At 41.5% G+C, this 23,871-nt stretch overlaps 1 protein-coding gene and 1 long non-coding RNA gene across 7 annotated transcripts in view; one reads left to right on the forward strand and one right to left on the reverse strand.

Moving 5' to 3' along the window:
• The window catches only part of CTNNA2 (catenin alpha 2), a 1,363,902-nt gene that overhangs the window by 726,702 nt on the left and 613,329 nt on the right, over positions 1 to 23,871 (reverse strand). The window lies entirely within an intron of this gene.
• Positions 2,961 to 23,871, forward strand: part of LOC133257174 (uncharacterized) — a 54,834-nt gene continuing 33,923 nt past the window's right edge. For all 3 annotated transcript variants that reach the window (XR_009739436.1, XR_009739434.1, XR_009739437.1), the window contains exon 1: positions 2,961 to 3,110. This is a non-coding gene — a long non-coding RNA (uncharacterized LOC133257174). The remainder of the gene's footprint in view (positions 3,111 to 23,871) is intronic.

Raw genomic sequence — 23,871 nt, forward strand, 5'->3', positions numbered from 1 at the left:
AAGAGAAGAGGTAGGGAAATATTATTTCTTAAGGTTTGTCAGACACTGTGCAAAGAACATATTATTTATACAATCACACTTAATTCTAACAAAGGTTATTGGAGGCAGGAGGCAGTTCTCTAATTTTTATTGAAATGTAGTTAACTTACAATGTTGTGTTATGTTTCAGATATATAGCAAAGTGATTCATTATATATATGCAGTTGCCTGGTTCCTCAGTGGTAAAGAATCTGAAACACAGGAGCTGCAGGAGACTACAGTTTGATCCTTAAGTCAGGAAGATCCACTGGAGAAGGAAATGGCAACCCAATCCAGTATTCTTGCCTGGAAAATTCCATGAACAGAAGAGCCTGGTGGGCTACAGTCCAAGGAGTCACAAAGAGTCAGACACGATTAAACACAACTACAAACACAACAACAAATATATTTACTTCTCAGTTTCTTTTCCATTATAGGTTGTTATAAAATATTGAGTTTAGATCCCTATACTACAGCAGATTCTTATTGGTTATTTATTTCATATATTGTAGTATGTATCTGTTAATCTCAAACTTCTAATTTATCTTTCCTTCACTCTTCTCCTTTTCCCCTCTTAGGAGGCAGTTTTTTTTTTTTTTTTTTAAAGTTACAATATTGTATTGGTTTTGCCATACATCAACATGAATCCTCCACAGGTATACACGTGCTCCCCATCCTGAACCCTCCCATCCTCCTCCCTCCCTGTACCATCCCTCTGGGTCATCCCAGTGCACCAGCCCCAAGCATCCATCATCGTGCATTGAACCTGGAGGAGGCAGTTTTTTATAGATGAGGTAGTCTACCTTAATGAGTCTAAGTAATTCACTTAGGTTCACGCAACTTGTAAAGTTGAAAGCCTGCCTCTGAATCAAGGATTGCCTGTTTCTAAAAATCTGTCCTCTGTAATATCTCTTTTATAAAGTACTTCCAACTATTCAATGCAGCAATCATGACTTAAGAATTTAAAATGCAAATAATCTGCTTAGATGAGAATTTATCTCCTCCCTCATGCATATATGTGAGCAAATGTGCAACACACACACACACACACACACACACACACACACACACACACCAGCTGTGTAGAGCCCAGATCCTCATTGGCTATGGTATCTTCAAAATCACTTAGGACTAATGATACTTATAATCAGGCAGCCTACCCTCACATAATAAACACATACTTATTTTCTAATTTTTTCATTTATAATGTGTATGTGAGCACGTATGTGTGTCTGTCTGTCTGTGGGCGAACACACACGACAACTGCATTTCACAGTTGAGTCTTCAGGCAGCAATATTTTAGCAGAATGAACATCTAATCTTCTCAATGACTTGAGAGCTGTGAAAGACACTGCAGTTAACTCCAACTGTAAAAAAATATATTGGCTTCAGAAGAGGAATGGCATTTGGAAGGCTATGCTTTAAAATGATGTTGCAGGGGGTGGGGGGTGCAAAATAGAAGGCTGCAGTTCTCAGAGTGGAATCATTACTTCGAGGGCCCAGGTGCAGAGTTGGAGGTGTGAGGAGAAGATCAAGGTCTCCTGTTCATCAGATTTGCAACAAAGCCTACAGGGAAATGAAGCTGCCAGAGGGCCTCGACCATGTTCTGGGTCAAAGCTATGATCACATGATTTTCGTGCCACCTTCTTCCTTCAGCTGTCTAAGCTCAAGCACTGTGCAAAGTGGAAGATGTCTTCCAGCCCACCCAAGATGTCTTCTCCTGAGTCATAACTGGTAGACATGGCTTTTGTGTTGTTTTTGAATCAGTTTGAATCAGTTCCCCCTGGCATTTTCCTGTCTTTGAAAGTCTGGGGCATTTTCTGCAAATCTTCCCTACTAACACCTCGTGTGCTGCACAAAGTAGGTGGTCTGTCATTGTTTGATAAATGTGGGACTGATTAAAATATCTACAGGGGCAAGTTACTGAGAGGAAATTCTGCAACAAGCATGATGTGAGTTGGGGATTCCCTGGTGGCTCAGTGGTAACAAACCTGGCTAACAATGCAGAAGAACTGAGTTAGATCCCTGGGTCAGGGAGACCCTCTGGAGGAGAGAATGGCAACCCACTCTAGTATTCTTGTCTGGGAAATCCCATGGACAGAGCAGCCTGGTGGGCTACAGTCCACAGGGCCTTAAAGAGTCAGACACGACTTAGCAGACAGAGCACAGCACAGCATGATGTGAGCTACAAAGTCTCAAAACAGCCCCAGTGAGGGACATACCACTGTTTCATTCTACAGGTGGTGAAGCTGAGTCGGAATGAGGGTAAGTGGTATGTGCAGAGATGCACAGTCAGACAGCAGTGAGGGCTGGGACTCACACCCAGGCAGCCACTGCAGCCAACTGAATTCATCAGCTCCAGTGCCCCTTCCAGAAATCTGGGTCCACAGACTCCCCAGCTCCTCCCATGCATGACTACTCATAGGAGAGTTAAGAAGAAAAAGAGAAGCTGATGTACAAGGAATGAAAAAAAAGAGCTGCTTCAGTAGCCATCTACCAACACTGCCACCCTCCTCTTAATTAGCAGTGAGTGCCTCGGGAGGAGGTTAGCTTTCCAAAGAGCTGGTTCACAGATAGAGTTAGGGAAACTCATTACTCTTCACCACAGGGGTTCAGCTCTGCCTCCCCAACCCTCCTTAAAATCACAGCAGGGTGACTGAGGGAGAGATAAGGAAACATAAATAACAACTGTGCTTTCTAAACAGTCTGGTCCACACCACCCTTCTTCTCCCAGAGAGGTGTCTATAAGCTCACAGAAGCCTCCTTTCTACTCCATGAGGTCAAAATAAGTCAGAAGGACGCGAGTTTCCCATCTGTTCCTGGGGTAAAAGGGAAGCAGGAACGTGACACAAAGCTGCGGATCTAGGTGCCAGAGTCCCACAGTTGTAAGTGTCTCTCAGAGTTCCATAGAATTTTACAGCTCATAAAGCCTTTTTCAAGTGAATGCTCTCATTCCTCTGTTGAACCTTGCATGACAGTGAAGTGGCTGCAAGGCTTTAAGTTTCCGGGCTAAGAACCGGAACAGAGACTGAGAAACATTTCAAGAGTCACCCAGCTACAAGTGATTTCAACCTCTGCCCTGATCTAAGCAGGTAAGTCCTTGCACCATCTTCACCTCCTTCATTATTAATGGGGAGGGTTGGTACACTGGTCCTCCTAGGACTCTTGTTAGTGAAACTCTCTCCCTACTCCTGGTAGAGAATAATATGGACTCCCCACCCCAATCTGATCTCTAAAAAAAAAAAAAAAAATCCTTAAAGAAAGCTGATATAGACCAAAGGATATTTACTAGAAAAAGCAGATTTCTCTGTCTCAAAAAACTTTCAAAAGCATCTTCTTAAAGGCTTGTGAGAGGGAGGGAGGTCTTCTTCCCACATCACCACTAAACCACACAGGCAGAGTGGGCAAGAGTGGAGACACACCTCCATGGCCTATTTTTAAGAATACAGAAAAGTCAATCTCCCCTACTAAGTCATTAGATTACTTAGGTTTCCTTTTGGTTTGCTACTAACCAGATTTAAGGAAAATCATGTAAACGTATATCATGGTTCTTCCGATTAGTAAATCATGGGGATATTTATGATCTCCTCCAGTTAGAGTGGTTGATAAAGTCTTGATAGAACTGGAAAAGGATAACACTTGAAAATTGAATTGTAATTAATTTACAATTAGTACAGTCTCTCAGATATGAGAATTTATTATACTAGTTTATATCTTCATCATATCCTTTATCATCTTCACAACTCCTTAGGCTAGATGTAATCATCCCCACTGTACAGAGTAGAAAAGTGAGGCTCAGAGAGGTAAATGACAAGCTCAAATGAGATGTGGAACTGACATATGAATCCAGGATTCATATATCTCTAGCTCTACTGTTTCTAATGGGAATTGATGTGAAAATTCCCACTTTGAGAATTCTAATCTAAGTGCCTGAGATATGAATGGTAATACTGAAACATCACTAGCCCCAAATGCATTAGCAAAGATTCAAGGTGATGTTGAAGACTTAAGTCCCAGAATGGTAGTATTTTATGGACTAGTGAATAGGACAGTAAGAAGGTCTCAACTTTGGGGTCATGCCAAAGGATGAAGGGTGATTTCAATAAGAACAGAGTTGGACAGAATAAGAAGGGCAAAATAACAACTAAAGGAGAGAGGGCAATGAAGGGGAAACAGACATTTCAAATGAATTTACCAAGATGCCCTGAACTTTTGGTGATTCTGGTAACCAGAGGTGTGCCCACAAGGAGAACAGGCACGCTATAAGATGACCAGTTGCCAAGCCACAGAGCCCATATCCAGCCCAGAAACCCCGCTATTAGACATTCCATTCTTGGGATCAGATATTTCAAGAAATAGAAAACTTCACTGGCTGTAGAAAATGCAACTGAACCCCAGACATCATGGCTGAGACGAGTGTGGTCTCTGAGGTCATCATTTCAAGCACTCTTACAAAGTAGCTGTGCAGCCCTGTGCCTTCTAATTCATTTCAGTCATGTCAGACTCTTTTTGATGCTATGGACTATAGCCTGCCAGGCTCCTCTGTCCATAGGATTCTCCAGGCAAGAATACTCGAGTGGGTTGTCATGCCCTCCTTCAGGGAATCTTCCCAACCCAGGGATTGAACCCATGTCTCTTAAGTCTCCTGGACTGGCAGACAGGTTCTTTATCACTAGTGCCACCTGGGGATCCCTGGGGAGCCCTAGACATGTTACTTGACCTCTCTGTGTCTCTGTTCCTTCATACATATCTATCTCATTGCTCCGTTGTGAAGATTTTGAAATGATATACGTAAAAAACATGTAGCACACCTTAAAGTGAAAGTTTTAGTCACTCAGCCCTGTCTGACTCTTTGTGATCCCATGGACTATAGTCTGCCAGGCTCCTCTGTCCATAGAATTCTCCAGGCAAGAATACTACAGTGGGTTGCCATTCACTTCTCCAGGGGATCTTCCCGACCCAGGGATCAAACCCAGGTCTCCAGCATTGCAGACACATTCTTTACCATCTGAGCCACTAGAGAAGCCTTAAGAAGAAGGGCTTCCCTGACCAGTGGTGGTGAGGTGGCCAAATCCTAACCTCTAGATCACCAGGGAGTGTCAGCACAACTTAAGCCCTTAACAAACAGTATTATTATTGACAAGTTGGATTTGAAACACTTCTTGCAAATATTCATGTTGCTATGGTCTAAATGCTGTGTCCCCCCAAATTTTTATGTTTAAAATTCTAACTTCCAAAAATTATAGTTTTAGGAGGTGAGTTTGGGAGGTATTTAAGTCATGAGGGTAGAACCCTCACAAATGGGATTAATGTCATTATAAGAGGCTCCAACAAAGGTCCATCTAGTCAAGGCTATGGTTTTTCCAGTGGTCATGTATGGATGTGAGAGTTGGACTGTGAACAAAGCTGAGCACAGAAGAATTGATGCTTTTGAACTGTGGTGTTGGAGAAGACTCTTGAGAGTCCCTTGAACTGCAAGGAGATCCAACCAGTCCATCCTAAAGGAGATCAGTCCTGGGTGTTCATTGGAAGGACTGATGTTGAAGTTGAAATTTCAATACTTTGGGCACCTCATGCAAAGAGTTGACTCATTGGAAAAGACCCTGATTCTGGGAGGGATTGGGGGCAGGAGGAGAAGGGGATGACAGAGGATGAGATGGTTGGATGGCATCACCGACTCAATGGACATGAGTTTGAGTGAACTCTTGGAGTTGGTGATGGACAGGGAGGCCTGGTGTGCTGCGATTCATGAGGTTGCAAAGAGTCAGACACGACTGCGTGACTGAACTGAACTGAACTGAAGAGGCTCCAAAGAAATCCCTAGTTATTTCCCCCATGTGAGGAACAGTGAAAAGGTGCCAGCTATGAACCCAGAAGAAGACTTCCTCCAAAAGCCACTACCTTGCTAGCTCCTTGACCTTACTTCCCAGCCGCCAGAACTCTGAGCAATACATTTATGTTATTCTGTTATTCATTCAGTCTATGGTATTTTGTTATAGCAGCATGAATAGACTAAGAAACTTATCTAGAGCCTTGATTCTCAAATTATGTACAAGTGAAACACCCAAGCTATACTGCTAACTTTATGTTTGATCTTCCTCAAAATCATAGCAATTAAATATGACTAGAATCACTTTTTTAGCTCATTTTTTCTTTAAATGTTAACCACCTTCTACATTAAGGCTACTTTATTTAAAAAGTGGTAACAGATGCATAATAGAGAAATATTTGAATTGCATTTGATCATGGAAGCTTGTTCTTTAGTGGACATGAATGGTCATGGGTATAATTTTCTATTGTCCCACATGATGTAACCAGACTTTCACTGTAACACACAATCCTAGTTTAACAGAGTAAAACATAAAAAATAATGAAGTATCTCAAAATCTTATTTCCCTCCAGATGTTCTACCACCTCAACTAGTTTGAAAATCACTGATCTAAATACTGCCTCATTCTTTACCTGTCCTTGCAAAAATGAAAGAAACATATGATAAATTTGAGTTGTTTGAATTATTTCTAAAAACAAAATATGAGCAAATGAATTGAGCATTCAGTTGGCCTAGTAATTAAAAAAATATTTAAATCCATATGTAGAACAACTCTTTTTTTCTCCAAAGCTAGTTTATAGGTAGAGCTTTTGAGTATTCTCTTTTCCCACCAGCACTCATTGGATGCTGGTGCTGTCTCTATCATCAAATGTTAACATAGAGATTTCTGGGGATTCTCTGATAGCTCAGTTGGTAAAGAATCCACCTGCAATGCAAGAGACCCTGGTTCGATTCCTGGGTTGGGAAGATCCACTGGAGAAGGGGAAAAAAATCTACCCACTCCAGTATTCTGGCCTATAGAACCAGTCCATAGGGTCGCTAAGAGTCAGACAGCACTGAGCAACTTTTACTTTCATTTGGGCTTCCCTTGTGGCTCAGCTGATAAAGAATCCACCTGCAATGTGGGAGACCTGGGTTCAATCCCTAGGTTGGGAAGATCCCCTGGAGAAGGGAAAGGCTACCCACTCCAGTAGTCTGGCCTGGAGAATTCCAGGGACTGTATAGTCAATGGAGCTGCAAAGAGTTGGACACGACTGAGTGACTTTTACCCACCCATAGTGATTTCTACCATTGTAGGTAAGTGGAAAACATGCAGCATGGACATCACTAGCTTCCAATACATATTCTTAAGTGTTTTCATCTTAAATATGTATTTCAAGCTCACTATGACAGATTTCCATGAGGCAAACTCACTTGGAGGAGATGGTGGACTAGGGGGTTTAAAAGGCTTTCCCTTACTCAGTGTGGACAGGGTTAAACCTAACTCATTATTTAAATGTGATCCCTCTTCTTGATTGCTGTAGCCCCTACCTGCCCCTCCCATAGGGGGTCTTGTACAATGTACAGCTCACAGCTATAGGTATGCACAACTTTATGCAGTGACCTTAAATGTGATGAGCTTGAGTCTCAAGGTCATCTGAAATCAAGCACCGTCCAGTCTTCCCAGCATTATTTCCAACTGGCGCCACTCACACTTACCAGTGAGTCCCTCACCCCTACCCACAGCCTACCCTCCTAAGCAGCACCTTGTAATAAAGAGCAGAAATTCTGGGGTTGGATGACCTGAGTTCACACACTGGTTCTGCTTCTTAGTAACTGTGTGATTCTGAAGAGATTGCCCCACCTCTCTTCTCCTCTCTACAAAATGGTGAGGATGGTAGCCCCTATCAGGAAGATAAAGTGAGAAAATGCAAATAAATATTGATTCATCTGCTTGGCCCATTTTTTTTTTTTTTAAAGCTCAGTAGATACTGCTACTGCTAATCTTATCTTTTCCTTTGCCACAACTCTCTGATTTGCTCATGACCATCTATCTTTCCCCAGTGGCTCAGATGGTAAATAATCTGCCTACAGTGTAGGAGACTCAGGTTGAATCCCTGAATTGGGAAGACCCACTGAAGGAAGAGTGCATGGCCACCCACTCCAGTATTCTTGCCTGGAGAATCCCATGGACAGAGGAGCCTGGCAGGCTATAGTTCATGGGGTCGCAAAGAGTTGGACACAACTGAAGTGACTGAGTATGCATGCATCCATCTTTTCAAAATCCATGTGTCCTTTGAGAGCCAGCCCCTTTCTCCACTAACCTACTCTAGGCCAGACTCTTGACTTTCTGGTTACTGATAGCATGTACCCCATACAGTTAGCATTGAATTATGTCCTGTTTTACTATTTCCTAGTGACGAAGTCTGTAAGAAATATTAGTCCTGTGAAATTCTCCTCAAAAAAATTACTACATTCAGCTAAGTCTGGGAGGACTATACATTGTCTCTCTCAACTTGGAAATCACAAAACACTCAAGCACAGTAAAGGCACTGAAAGGTCCTGAGTTTAAAAACAAAATCTTTCTAATATTTTTAATCTCTATTTTCTCATCACTTTAAGAAACTTGGTTTGATGTAAAGTATATTAAGAGTCCAAAGAGTCATGTGTAGCCTGCCAGGCTCCTCTGTCCATGCAATTTTTTAGGCAAGAATACCGGAGTAGTTATCATGCCCTTCTCCAGGGAATCTTCCCACCCAGGGATCAAACCTGGTTTTCCTGCATTGCAGGTGGATTCTTTACCATCTGAGCAACCAGGGAAGCCCAACGTAAAAGTAATGTGCCTCATGTCACACTCTGGAAAGTCCTGCCCTATTGCTGAATCCAGTGGAGCTGCTGGGGTCTTGGAGGTGGAGGGAGGTTTGATGCTCAAGTCTCACACCCACCTCCTTCCCTGGTTTCCCCAAAGCTGCCTTCCAAGGACTTCCATGGCACTCCAGGGACTACTGATCACAGTTAAGAGCCCACCAACACATATTCCCTCATCTGGTCCCCAGAAGGCAGCAGTAATAGTATCAGCTTTATTGTACAGATAAGAAAACGGCGGTGTATAGTGGTCATGGTTGAATGACCACATTGTCAACCAAGCAGTATGGGCAGAATCACTTGCAAATGCAATCCGTCTTTCACTGGGCCTAGCAGAATTCTTTGAACATGCAATAAATATACAGAATTCTACCTACTCTACTGAGTGACAAATACATGGCAAAGATGCAAAAAGAAATCACAGCTTTGATTTTTCTCTTTGCTAATAAAAATAGTGTCTTGATTATGGGCGTATATTTTCAAGGCACAGGGTCCACTCCTTAGAGTTTGTGCTGGGCCAAACTGCACTCTTTAGATGGCTTTGAATTGGAGTCTGCATGAGTGACATAGATTACAAGATCCAGTGGCTTAGCAGATGTTATTTGCCCTTGACATTTCACACTTTAGTCTCAGCTTTAAGATCAGGAGGAGAACAGAGGAAAGGCAGAAGTGATGATGCAATGATGAGAGGACAGGATAAGGTGAAACAGACAGGACAAAGATGAGGCTCCCTTAAAGCCCAGTACAGCTCTCTACTTAGAGTTAACCCCAATATGACTCCTTCAAGATGAATCTGACCTGGTAGCATCAGGGGCAAGACAGCAAAGATGACAACAGCTCTCTGGTCCCAGACACCACCACCTCTAGCAGCACTGACACACTAATCACCAAGACAAGCTTATAAAATGTTTCACCACTTAGCTTAAGTAAAAAATGTTTAGCAAATGTGCAAATACTGTGGATGAGAGAAACTTTGCCACGTGGGGACTAGCATTCCAGTGTATATAAAAAGATTCAATCTAGGCAGGAGGGACACTTCTTCCTGAGCAGTTAGATATAGCAGAGAAGGGAGAGGAAACCAAAGAGTGGGTGTGCCCTGGTCTTATGAGACCGGAACTCGTCCTATAGGTAGAGCTGCATCATGACAAAGGGGGAGGCTCAGCTCCTCAGACAGTGAGGCCAGCAGATCAGGGCATCAAGAAGCAGAGCTATGATTAAATGGATATGGCACAGGGGCATCCCTGGTAGCTCGACAGTAAAGAAGTTGCTTGCAATGCAAGAGACCCTGGTTTGATCCTTGGGTTGGAAAGATCACCTGGAGAAGGGAATGGCCACCCACTCCAGTCTTCTTGCCTGGAGGATTCCATGAACAGAGGAGCCTGCCAGGCTACAGTTCATGGACTCACAAAGAGTTGGTCATGACTGAGTGACTAACACTACTACACAGCTCACTGGTCTCAGCATCTGGGCAAGAACCCAGATTTCCCTGTTCTCAGTGTAGAACTCTCTCTACTAAATCTACTAAGTCCACAGTAGACTTCCCTTTCATCCCCCTTTTCCTTGTTCTCCCCCCGCCACTCCCTTTTTACTGCACAGTCTGAGGTCAGAATTAAGTGCTTCTGTTAAATTACCTCCCAGGATTTCACAAAGAGTAATAATGTACATATTTGATCTAGCGGTCAGGGAAATGCTGTAGACAGTGATTCAGAGCATCCGTTTTTCACTTGGCCAAATTCATTTTGATGGAATTTCCCTGGGATCTGACTGAGCCAAAGTCTCCCTTAACTCGGGCCATGGGCTTTAATGAAATCAAAACTACCGCTGGGGCTGTCTCCACTTTCCTCCTCGTGTAGAAGTGTTCCCTGTGGCACTTAAACCTTAAACCAGTGCTTAGAGATTAAAAGGTGGCTCTGAAGAGCTAAAGAAATGAAGCTATGTGGGACTATATCCAATATCAAGGCTCAACCCATGAACTTACCCAAAACAGCATTACAAAGTCTGTTTGAACTGTGAGGCCTCTTGGAATGGTTTAGGATGGACACCAAGCACATTTAAAATCAAAATCAATGTCATTTAAGCCTTAACATTACCATGCAGGGTCAACAGCTTAGAAGTAAAGAGAGATGCTTTTGCAAATGAATAAATACTGATTTATTTAATGAAGAAGAATCGGATGCCAAAGCTTTAGAAAGTCACAAGTGAACAGTATCCCAAAACACAGTGCAGTGCTTTTTAAACTGTTTGAGAGATATAATAGTACATTTCAGATTTTTTTCAAATGAAATTGTATATTAATTGCTGTTGTCGTTCAGTCACTAAGTCACGTCTGACTCTTTGCGACCCCATGGAGTGCAGTGCACAAGGCTTCCCTGTCCCTCACTATCTCCCAATGTTTGCTCAAACTCATGTGCACTGAGTCAGTGATGCCACCCAACCATCTGATCCTCTGTCACTCCCTTCTCCTCCTGCTCTCAATCTTTTCTCAGCCTCGGGGTCTTTTTCAATGAATTGGTTCTTCGCATCAGGTGACCAAATTATTAGCCCTTCAGCTTCATCATCAGTCCTTCCAATGAATATTCAGGGTTGAACTGTACATGAAAATTGTACATGGAATCACAATATATAAGAGAGACAACCTCAGAGCTTGCCCTGGTATTACAGGGGAGGAGGATGCTCAGACTGCATCTTCTAGGTTTTTTCCCTATCCTTCATCTGCAAGGTATTTTCCCTTAACATCAGTGACCCACACAACTCAGTCAATGAACTGTTGATCTCGTTCACCTCTCTCCCTTTACCATAACCTAGAAAGTACCCTGGGGAAGTTGAAGCCACCACAGCCCTGGGCTTTCATTTTTGTCTCTGCCGATGACTAGCCTGATTTGCAGGAGAAACAATCACCTAAATGACAACTCCTATTTATTCTATAAAATGTGAAGAAGCAAAGTTTATATACATATCTTTGAGATATATGTATATATCACAAAGATTTGTTCAGGATCAAACTAGATTTTAAAATGCCATTTTTTACACTCTAACATTCAGATAAATGTTCAATGTTGTTGGCTATACACTTAATTCATAGCAACCTTCAAAGGAAAATAATAGAATGATAAACTTGAGTATTGTAATCTAAGGGGAGACAGAGGAAAGAAAAACAATTCTGAGTTTGGCCATAACCTTAGAGGGATATTTCATTTAGGAAATCTTCACTGCACACTTGACGGATGACAGGAGTAGTAATGATTAACACAGAGTTCTACTGCGTAATACAGACTCTGGAGAGAAATCACCATAAATTATTGATTGTCTAAATCTTCTACATATCTAAACATATACACAAAAAGAAGCTGTGTAAACAGGGAAAAAACTACACCAAAACAGGGAACTCAGGCCAAGTGTAAAGGGAATGGTTTGGCTACAGTTTTTTGGAATAGTAGATTTAGGTCTTCTCTGCAAATGTTGCTCCCTTGCTAGCTGCAGGCATCTATCAGGAGTTGGATGACAGCTGTTTACACTGGATGGGAGCATTTGGGGTAAATGTGGAAACTTCAGTTGGCAGACACCTATGTCAGCCACTAACTCATCACCTCCCCAAACACATACCCCTAGTCCTTCAACCTCTACTCACTTCTCTTTCAGAGATTTGCCACAAATGCATCAGTAAGAAGGGAGGTGCAACCTGGTAGAGACCCTCTTGACTCAGTTCAACTTAGAATGAGCATTTCTCCCTTTCTTGGAGAATTCAGTTCAGTTCACTCACTCAGTCATGTCCAAATCTTTGTGACCCCATGGACTGGAGCATGCCAAGCCTCCCTGTCCATCACTAACTCCTGGAGCCTACTCAAACTCATGTCCATTGAGTCAGTGATGCCATCCAACCATCTCATCCTCTGACGTCCCCTTTTCCTCTTGCCTTCAATCTTTCCTGGCATCAGGGTCTTTTCAAATGAGTCAGTTCTTTGCATCAGGTGGCCAAAGTATTGGAGTTGCAGCTTCAACATCAGTCCTTCCAATGAATATTCAGGACTGATTTCCTTAGGATTGATAGGTTGGATCTCCTTGCAGTCCAAGGGACTTTCAAGAGTCCTCTCCAACATCACAGTTAAAAGCATCAATTCCTTGGTGCTTAGCTTTCTTCATAGTCCAACTCTCACATCCATACATGACTACTGGGAAAAAAAAAAATAGCTTTGACTAGATGGACCTTTGTTGGCAAAGTAATGTCTCTGCTTTTTAATATGCTGTCTAGGTTGGTCATAACTTTTCTTCCAAGCAGCCAAGTGTCTTTTAATTTCATGGCTGCAGTCACCGTCTGCAGTGATTTTGGAGCCCCCCAAAATAAAGTCTCTCACTGTTTCCATTGTTTCCTCATCTATTTGCCATGAAGTGATGTGACCAGATGCCATGATCTTAGGTTTTTGAGTGTTGAGCTTTAAGCCAACTTTTTCACTCTCTCTTTCACTTTCATCAAGAGGCTCTTTAGTTCTTCTTGCTTTTTGCCATAAGGGTGGTGTCATGATTCAAGGTCACCAATAAGTCATCTCACCCATGCATGTATGACCCTGATACTTTGGGAAAGAGTCTTATCTTTTTATTACACCCCCACAGGAAATATAATAATCATCAATTTGGAGGTAATGTTAATTGGGCGAAGCAGCTGGCAGTGGAGGCCAAATATTAAAACAAGGCAAAAACGATCAGAAACTGCAAACAGAAAGAGTTTTTTAAAATGCTGTCCCTAAATATTAAAAGGGTGAGCTCCATTAATTTTAGATTTTTGCAGTGATTGTGGTTTTGTTTGCTCATTTGTTTTTCATCATCTCCCACCAACCCCCAGCAGATATTAATTCACCTTTGCATCAAAGGTTTTCTTTGTATTGTCAGAAACCGCAAATACTCATTTAATGCCTTCAAACAATGCCACAGAGCAGTGTGCCATGATATAGCTATGTCTCTCTAATTATGGATGTTTGTAAATCAATATGACAGTAGAGAAATCATCCCTTTCCATTTCCCACCGTTCTCTAAAATATGTTCTTAGAGGGAACTCCAGACACCCAAGTCTCTAAATTTAGAACTGCAGAGTCATTTTTGAGTCTTCTCCAACTTTGCTCTCCATGTGACTTTAATGGCCAAGAACCAAGGATTTTTCATCTGTAAATGTTCTAATATCGATGTTGTTATTGATTTGGTCACTAAGTCATGTCTGATTCTTTGCAACCCCATGGACTGTAGCCCGCCAGACTGCTCTTTCCATGGGACTACCCAGGCATGAATACTGGAATGGGTTGCCATTTCCTTCTCCAGGGGATGTTTCTGATCTAGGGATCAAACCCATGTCTCTTTGTTGGCAGGCAGATTCTTTACCATTGAGCTACCAGGGAAGCCCCTCTAATATCCATCTTTCCTCATAATTTCTACGACCTTGGCTTTCTCCAGGCCCACAGTACTTCTTACCCAAATTGTTGCAGTGTTCTCCTAACAGGTCTCCTTCCCTTGACTCTTCCATATCATTCTATTCTAGATGCTCTGCTGAGTTAAATTTTTTGAAACACAATGTGAGTAGGTCAGTGCATAACTACAAATGTCCTATGGTCCCTGTGCTCATGGGAGACTTAAATGGTCAAATGCAGATAATAAGATTTGCTTAATTCCTTTCTCTCTCATTAGGAGGTAAGCTATATGAAAGCAGGGGCTTTGAGTCTGAACTGTGCTGGGCATGTAAAACTGTAGCAACAGTAGCAGGTGCAGTATGGATTTGTTGAAATAATAAGTGAATATAAAATGCATGGACAGTTGGATGAATGGATGGATGGATAGATAAATAATGCCTCTTTAAATGGTTTGCTTAGAGTATTAAATAGAATAATGTAAATAATGTAAACAATGTAAAAAAATAATGTAAAAAACTCAGGGCTTCTCTGGTGGCTCATGGGTAAAAAATCTGCCTGCCAATGCAGGAGACTCGAGTTTAATCCTTGGGTGGGGAAGATCTCCTGGAGAAGGAAATGGCAACCCACTCCAGTATTCCTGCCTGGAGAATCCTATGGATAAGGAGCCAGTGGGCCGTAGTCCAGTCAGTCACAAAAGAGTCTGTTGTGATTAAACAATAGCAGCATAAAGGAATCAAGCACAGTCAAAGTAGTTCCCTTCCTTTTTTTCTCTATTAGTCTTCTTGTACTGCTCAGGGCCATCTCCCAATCATGAAAGGCCAAAACAAATGATGGAAGGATCATGTACTCCATCCTTCCTTCAAAGGGAAAGTACTCAATTCTGAGACTTTAGCTTAGGATTGACGCCCCTGCATTTGTTAGGAATCAACTCTGGTAGTGAGATCCTGGAACATAAGAGGCTGCCTGCAGTAGTACATGGGTAGGGATGGTTCTTGCAAAAGTATATCTTGGGCCTTTACTGGGACAGGTAAGGATATCTTGGGCCTGTACTGGGATGATATGGAGAAAGGACAAGTTTGAGACAGAATTCCCAGGCAGAATTGGTGAGTGTGACAGAGACCACCTTTTTCACTTGGCCTCAGTCTCTTGAGTTCTGCTAGAGACTCAGGTGCCTTTCATATCTTTTTTTTTTTTTTTAACATATAAAGTATAAACAAATTGACTTTTGATAGCTGAAAGCTATCAACAACAAATTCTGGTACAGCCTTTAATACTGAGGTCCTAGGGAGTGGGTATCCTATGGAGAAGGCAGAAATGACAAGGAGCACAACTCCCTACAAGCAGAGGGTTTGAAAAGGCACTTTTTTTTTTTTTTTTAAAGCCCATTTTGTGGAAGAAACCAGCTGTCTCTTAATTGCTATCTGCACTGTGGTTTCTCCTAGGGGTTGGAGAAGGTAGTGGATTAAAGAAAAAGTTTTGAAGGCCATAGGCATGAATATCCAAATGATATAAATTTTAATACATATTTTTAAAAGGGTTAGGCAGTGATGAAAAGATATGATGGCTTTGCTTTTATTTCTTGGTTCGATTAAAATCCCTCCAAAAGTGCAGTGGCTATCTCTTTGGAAATTTTGCAGAATTTTAAACTTTGGAAAGATTTTCCCTTTCACGGTCACAAATCTCTGAAAAAGCCTTTGGCTGCAGGAGTCCGGCTCCAAGTCAAGACTGGGGCAAAGGCTTTGCACGTGTTTCTGAAAGGTAGATGGCTTGGAATGAGCACCTTCCAGTTAGGAGTGAAACTACCTAGTTATCTAAATGAAACAGAAAAATGTATGAAATATTCCCCTCATCCCAACTAGATAAGAGGACCTAGCTCTCAAGATGTTATCCACAGTCTATCATTTAAGACTCTTCAGCTATTTCAGCTATAGCATTTCCTAAAAAAAAAAAAAATTGTTCCAAATAACATTGTAAATTTTACGGCCTGCTCAATCTATGCTTCTGAATGGAAGAGGCAACAGGAATGCATTTAAACAGAGTGTCAAAGAAATGAATCTCCAGTTTATTGCTACTATTCATCTTGGCTAGTAAATGGCCTCCATACTATTCTTCATTCATTAAAAATGGTTCATTTCCTTTGGCCTTTATTCATTGCCTAATATCCCTAATGAACTTAATGTAGCAAGTGATGTAATCAGACAAAAGAACTGTAAGAATCTTTTTCTGCCACTATAAGCAGAATTAAATCATATTTAATTGGGAATATAGTGTTCACCCAAAGTCTTGATTAACTATGCATCACCCACACTGTTGTCTATTCTCAGCACTGCTCTCATTAAAGCAGGAGGAAAGCACCAGCTCTCAGGCTCAGTTCTCTATGTCAGCCACAGCCACATACCAGGCAGGCGGCTAACTAGTCCCAGCCATGGATTAGTCACTGCTTTCAGTGATCCTTAATCCTCCATGGATAAGAATGCACAAAGTGGTGTACATGAGACAAGAATGAGGCGACACCCGTGGTACCTGCTTTATAACCAGAGCAGAGGAGAGAGTTAAGCAGAGCTGGGAAGAGTTGAGAGGCAATGGCTTCTGGATGGCTTTTGCCGAAAATAGTCACTGCCCTGGGGTTAGGATGAGAGAATTCTATTTTCAGAAAGGGAAATTGAGAATACAGAAAAGTGGCAAATAAAAAAATCTGCATCAAAAAAAAAATCATCAAGGACTTCAAGAGAAGCAAACCCCAGCTGGAGTGCCTGCTTGAAAGGCACACCGGGCTCGAGAGTTTGTGCCAGACCCTAGAGGAGCAGGAAAGGCCTGTAGGGTTTGTTTTGTGTTTGTTTGCTTTTGCTTTCTTAGCAGAAATAGACATGGTGGAAAAGGTGTTTTGAGAAGCACGGTTTGGTAGTAAATAGTTCAGCTGGAGGATCATTGATGATTTTGCAGCAATTGGGTCAAGAGGCAAGAAGGTCTTGGGCCAGGTGATAACAATGTGGTACCAAAGTGGGGGTTTCCCAAGAGGCCCAGTGGGGGAAGAAGTGGTGATGAACTGGAAATCATTATGGACAGGTAATAGCTCAGGCAGTAAGGAATCTGCCAGCAATGCAGGGGACCCAGGTTCGATCCCTGGACTGGGAAGATCCTCTGGAGAAGGGAATGGCTACCCATTGCAGTATGTTTGCCTGGAGAATTTCATGTACAGAGGAGCCTGGTGAGCTATAGTCCATGGGGTTGCAAAGAGTTGAACATGACTGAGCAACTTTCACTCCCCACCCCACCCCACCCCCACACACACAGAGGTAAAGGAGAAAGATGGGGTTAAAAACTGCTGGATGCATTTGAGTCACTTCTTACTCTGACCCCCATCATGTCTGTCCTTCCTTTCCACCAACCAGGGAATAGCTCCATGCCACCTGTCCATCATCTCAGAATCACTCAGCTGAGCATAACTCTCCCCACACTGAGCTGCGTAGCACTCATGGGCATGGCAGGCCACATGGCAGCCCTTCTTGGAAGCTTTCTCAGCAGGCTGCATATTGCTCTCAGCTCCTCAGGGCAGCAAGTTCTCTGTAGCATTTCTATAATCACCACCATGTCTCAAGGCCTAGTGCACACAGCACTGTAGGTGCCACATAAATATTTGTAGAGAGAATAGAGAACTTAGCGCCATAGCAATCTTCAAGTATTTTCAATAAGGGCTGAAGTCCTGGCTGAGTGACTCAGCAGTAAAGAATTTGCCTGCAATGCAGGAGACGCAGAAGATGTGGGTCCATCCTTGGGTCTGGAAGATCTCCTGGGGGAGGGCATGGCAACCCATTCTAGTATTCTTGCCTGGAGAATCTCATGGACAGTGGAGACTGGAGGGCTACGGTCCATAGGGTCAAAAAGAGTCAGACACAACTGAAGCAACGGAGTAGACACACACGCAAAGTCCAGGCCAAGTGAATAAAATCTCTCCTTTATATAAGTGTTCTCTAGCGACTCAAAATGATTATCTTCTGCCCAGTGTTACTTTCTGATAAAGGTCAAACAAGCTTGAAAAAACAACAGAAAAACCTCCATTTGATTTGACATTTGTGAAGAGAGCCAAGAATCCCGATTGACGATAACCTCTACCTTCCTTGTTCTGCTTCATCATCAGACCACAAGGCAGGTACAAGACTTCTCACAGATTTCAAATCTGTATTTTGTTGAGTTTTCTCATTTAGTTGTGGTGAAGGTAATTCCTCCCAGCGTAAAGGCCAAATATCAACCGTCAATTTGCATAAAGGACAAACTCAGTAGGATGCTCTTTATGCACTGTGCCTAATAATATAATCTGTCTCATGTTTGAAGGACACATTTACGAAAATAATTTTATGTGGTGCTCACATATTAATAAGCTAGTGGGAGCTCAATATATAGCAAATTCTTCTGACTTATGCAAATAATATTGTAAGGCTTATTAAGAGACAATAGTAAGATGGCAGAGTAGAATGATGCACACTCATCTCCTCCTGTGAGAACACCAAAATTGCAACTAGCTGTTGAACAACCATCAACAGGAGGACACTGGAACCCACCAAAATAAGATACTCCACATCCAAAGACAAAGAAGAAGCCACAGCAAGACAGTAGGTGATACACAATCACAATAAAATCAAATCCCATACTCAATGGTGGATGACCCACAAACTGGAGAACAATACCACCAAAGAAGTTCTCCTGCTGTTGTGAAGGTTCTGAGCCCCATGTCAGACTTGCCAGCCCAGGACACGGACAGAGGGACTGGGAATCCTCAGGGAATCTGGCCTTGAGGGTAAGTGGGATTTGATTATGCACCTTCCAGAGGACTGAGGAAAACAGAGACTCCAGTCTTGAAGGCACAAACAAAATTTTGCATGCACCAAGACCCAGAGGAGAAGAGCAGTGACCCTACAGGAGACTGAATCAATACTACATGTTGGTGTTAGAGGGCCTCCTGTGGAGGTGTGGGTCAGCAGGGGCTCACCGGAGGGACAGGGGCACTAGAAGGTCCCCCTTGGCATAAACCTTCTTGGAGTTGCCATTAACCCTACCGTAGAGCCCATGGACACCAGGGCTGGGTGACCCCAGGCCAAACAACTACCACAAAGGGAGTGTAACCCCACGCATCAACAGATAATTGGATTAAAGCTATACTGGCCAGCAGAGCAAGACCCAGTTTTTCCCATCACCAGTCCCCTACATCAAGAAGCTTACACAAGCCTTTTAGTCTCATCCATCAGAGGGCAGACAGAAGAAGAAGCACAGTCTCACAGTGACTAATAAAAAAATATATATTACAGAAAGTTAATCACAATGAAAAAAGCATAAAGTTTTGTGCCATATAAAGGGACAAGATAAAACCCCAGAAATACAATGAAATGAAGTGGAGATAGGCAACCTTCCAGAAAAAGAATTCAGAATAATGATAGTGAAGGTGATCCAGGATCTTGGGAAAAGAATGGAGGCAAAGATTGAGAAGATGCAGGAAATGTTTACCAAAGACCTAGAAGAACTAAAGGACAAACAGAGGTGAATAATATACTGGAAGGAATCAACAGGAGAATAACTGAGGCAGAAGAACAGATAAATGACCTGGAGGACAAAATGGTAGGAATCACTGCCACAGAACAGAATACAGATAAAAGGATGAAAAGAAATGAAGACAGCCTAAGAGGCCCCTGGTACAACATTAAACGCACCAACATTTGCATTATAGGGGTCCCAAAAGGAGAAGAGAGAGAAAAAGGACCTGAGAAAACATTTGAAGTGATAACAGATGAAAACCTCCCAAATATGGGAAAGGAAATAGTCAACCAAGTCCAGGAAGTACAGAGAGTCCCAGGAAGGATAAACCCAAGCAGGTGATATAGATTTATATGATATAGGTGATATGTGTTTGGTGATATAAAGTTCTATTATTTTTCTGTTGACCAATCATGATACAATGATATTAAGTGAGTAATAGTTGCATAGTCACAATAGTAAAAGATGTTTATGTTTTCACAATCAAGAGCCAAAGAATAAAATATAATTACAATTGCAAGCCATAATGGGAACATGATTAACTGAGCAATATGAAATAATTGCATACAGTTCGGGGTGGGGTGTCAAGCAGAGTCATGTGGCAAATGGAGGAGCATACATGCACATGTTTTCATCCACCCAGTCAGTCTATATTTTTTGGTTGGCGCATTTAATCCATTTACATTTAAGGTAATTATCAATATGTATGATCCTGTTACCATTTTCTTAATTGTTTGGGATTTATTTTCTGTAGGTCTTTTCCTTCTCTTGTGTTTCTTGCCTAGAGAAGTTCCTTTAGCCTTTGTTGTAAAGCTGGTTTGGTGGTGCTGAATTCTCTTAACTTTTGCTTGTCTGGAAAGTTTTTGATTTCTCCATCAAATTGGAAGGAGAGTCTTGTTGGGTAGAGTATTCTTGGTTGTAAGTTCTTCTCTTTCATCACTTTAAATATAATCATGCCATTCCCTTCTGCCTTGTAGAGTTTCTGTTGAGAAATCAGCTGATAGCCTGATGGGACTTCCTTTGTGTGTTATTTCTGATCTTTCCCTCATTGCTTTTAATATTTTATCTCTGTCTTTAATTTTTGTCAGTTTGATTACAATGTGTTTCGGTGTGTTCCTCCTTGGGTTTATCCTACCTAAGACTCTCTGTGCTTCCCGGACTTGGTTGACTATTTCCTTTCCCATATTTTGGAAGCTTTTGTCTATTATCTCTTCAAATATTTTCTCAGGTCCTTACTGTCTCTCTTCTCCTCTGGGACCCCTATAATGTGAATGTTGGTGCATGCAAAGATGGGCTCAATAAAGGACAGAAATGGTATGGACCTAAGAGAAGCAGAAGATATTAAGAAGAGGTGGAAAAAATACACAGAAGAACTGTACAAAAAGATCTTCACGACCCAGATAATCAGCATGGTGTGATCAATCACCTAGAGCCAGACATCCTGGAATGTTAAGTCAAGTGGGCCTTAGGAAGCACCACTACGAACAAAGCTAGTGGAGGTGATGGAATTCCAGTTGACCTATTTCAAATCCTAAAGGATGATGCTCTGAAAGTGCTGCACTCAATATGCCAGCAAATTTGGAAAACTCAGCAGTGGCCACAGGACTGGAAAAGGTCAGTTTTCATTCCAATCCCAAAGAAACGTAATGCCAAAGAATGCTCGCACTACCACACAATTGCACTCATCTCACATGCTAGCAAAGTAATGCTCGAAATTCTCCAAGCCAGACTTCAGCAAAATGTGAACCATGAACTTCCAGTTGTTCAAGCCGGATTTAGAAAAGGCAGAGGAACCAGAGATCACATTGCCAACATCCACTGGATCATCAAAAAAGCAAGGAAGTTCCAGAAAAAAAATCTACTTCTGCTTTATTGACTATGCCAAAGTCTTTGACTGTGTGAATCACAACAAACTGTGGAAAATTTTGAAAGAGATGGGAATACCAGACCACCTAACCTGCCTCTTGAGAAATCTGTATGCAGGTCAGGAAGCAAATTAGAACTGGACATGGAACAACAGACTGGTTCCAAATATGAAAAGGAGTATGTCAAGGCTGTATATTGTCACTCTGCTTATTTAACTTATATGCAGAGTACATCATGAGAAATGCTGGACTGGATGAAGCACAAGCTGAAATCAAAATTGCTGGGAGAAATATCAATAACCTCAGATATGCATATGACACCATCCTTTATGGCAGAAAATGATGAAGAACTAAAGAGCCTCTTGATGAAAGTGAAAGAGGAGAGTGAAAAAGTTGGCTTAAAGCTCAACATTCAGAAAACCAAGATCATGGCATCTGGCCCCATCATTTCATGGCAAATAGATGGGGAAGCAGTGAAAACAGTGGCAGACTTTTTTGGGGGGCTCCAAAATCACTGCAGATGGTGACTGCAGCCGTGAAATTAAAAGACACTTCATCCTAAGGAGAAAAGTTATGACCAACCTAGACAGCATGTTAAAAAGCAGAGACATTACTTTGTCAACAAAGGTTCATCTAGTTAAGGCTATGTTTTTTTCCAGTAGTCATGTACGGATATGAGAGTTGGACTATAAAGAAAGCTGACCTCTGAAGAATTGATGCTTTTGAACTGTGGTGTTGGAGAAGACTCTTCAGAGTCCCTTGGACTGCAAGGAGATCCAACTAGTCCATACTAAAGGAAATCAGTCCTGAATATTCATTGGAAGGACTGATGTTGAAGCTGAAACTCCAATACTTTGGCCACCTGATGCGAAAAACTGACTCTTTTGAAAAGACCCTGATGAAAGATTGAAGGCGGAAGGAGAATTGGACCACAGAGGATGAGATGGTCGGATGGCATCACCAACATGATGGACATGAGTCTGAGTAAATTCCGGGAGTTGGTGATGGATAGGGAAGCCTGGTGTGCTGCCGTCTGTAAGAGTCAGACACGACTGAGTGATTAAACTGAACTGAACCAATATCACCAAAACTAGGATCTAATATAAAAACCTGTAATCACTTTTTAAAATCTAGATGCATATCAGAATTATCTTGAAATCTTTTGAAAAATACAAATGCTCAGGTATTGCTTTGTTTCTCCAGAGTTCCAGATATGTTTCTGATGAGCAGTCATGTTTAAAAACAACTGGATTATATGATGGTCTTTTACTTTTATCTAGTTTGTTTCACTTTTTCTATTTCATATTCAGTGCTCCCATTTATTTTAGTTTATGTTCTTGAATTTCTCCATATCTTCATTTTTAATGTTCTTTCTAAAGTGTAGTAGAAAAGTTTTTGTATACATACATACATATATATAAATGTATAATATATATGTTAGAAAACATATGAATTTTTTCCTAACTAAAAAAAATTATGATATTTTGATTCCACTTGTTTGATTTAGTATCAATAGGATGCTAGATTTATAACTAAAAAATATATATATGCAACAAGAAACAAAGGTTTACTATATACCACAGGGAACTATAGTCAATATCTTGTAATAACCATGATGGAAAATAATTTCAAAAATAATATATGTGTATTTGCATAACTGCCTCACCTTGCTGTGCACCTGAAACATTGTAAGTCAGCTGTACTTCAATGAAAGATATATATTAAAAAAAGAATGAGACAGTAGTAACTTGACAATTGTGACCCAAACACTCAGGTATTTAGCTGATATCCCAACGACCTCAATGTATCTTAGAAGCCAAGAGACCTTAAGACTTCAAAAACTCTGCTCATGTGCATTCCAGAATAAGCTGGAAAAGAGAAATATTGAACTGGTACCAATGGAACATCAGAAATGAACAGTAAAAATTGGCAGCTTCCTGGACAAATCAAGTCTTCACTACACAGTTTTAACTCGATATAAAGTAAATTCATTTAATTAGTGGCTACATCTGTGTTTGAATATAGGACATATTTCAAAGCAAAGCAAACTTTAAAATATCATGAATTATGTTGGATTACCCACATGTCATATTTCATTCATCTGTGCAGACAGCCTGAATCTGATCATCATTGAGGAAAACGATTCTAGAACATGGATGCTATATACCTGCAAAGGGGCTAGTCTTCTTCCTCATAGATGTCATATCCTTGGAGGGAATGAATAAGGAAATGAGCCCCAAGGAGCTGATTAATGGGCATCCCTTCCAGAGTGATTCATATGCCACCCCTGCCTGTGTGACCATTATGGATTTATTAACATTAAAGCAATGCTATTCAAAGAGGTATCAAAACATTTTCATGTGATGGAACGCCAGGTGAAATATTACTGCAACCT

This window comes from Bos javanicus, chromosome 11 (genome assembly GCF_032452875.1).
Source record: "Bos javanicus breed banteng chromosome 11, ARS-OSU_banteng_1.0, whole genome shotgun sequence".
NCBI lineage: Eukaryota > Metazoa > Chordata > Mammalia > Artiodactyla > Bovidae > Bos > Bos javanicus.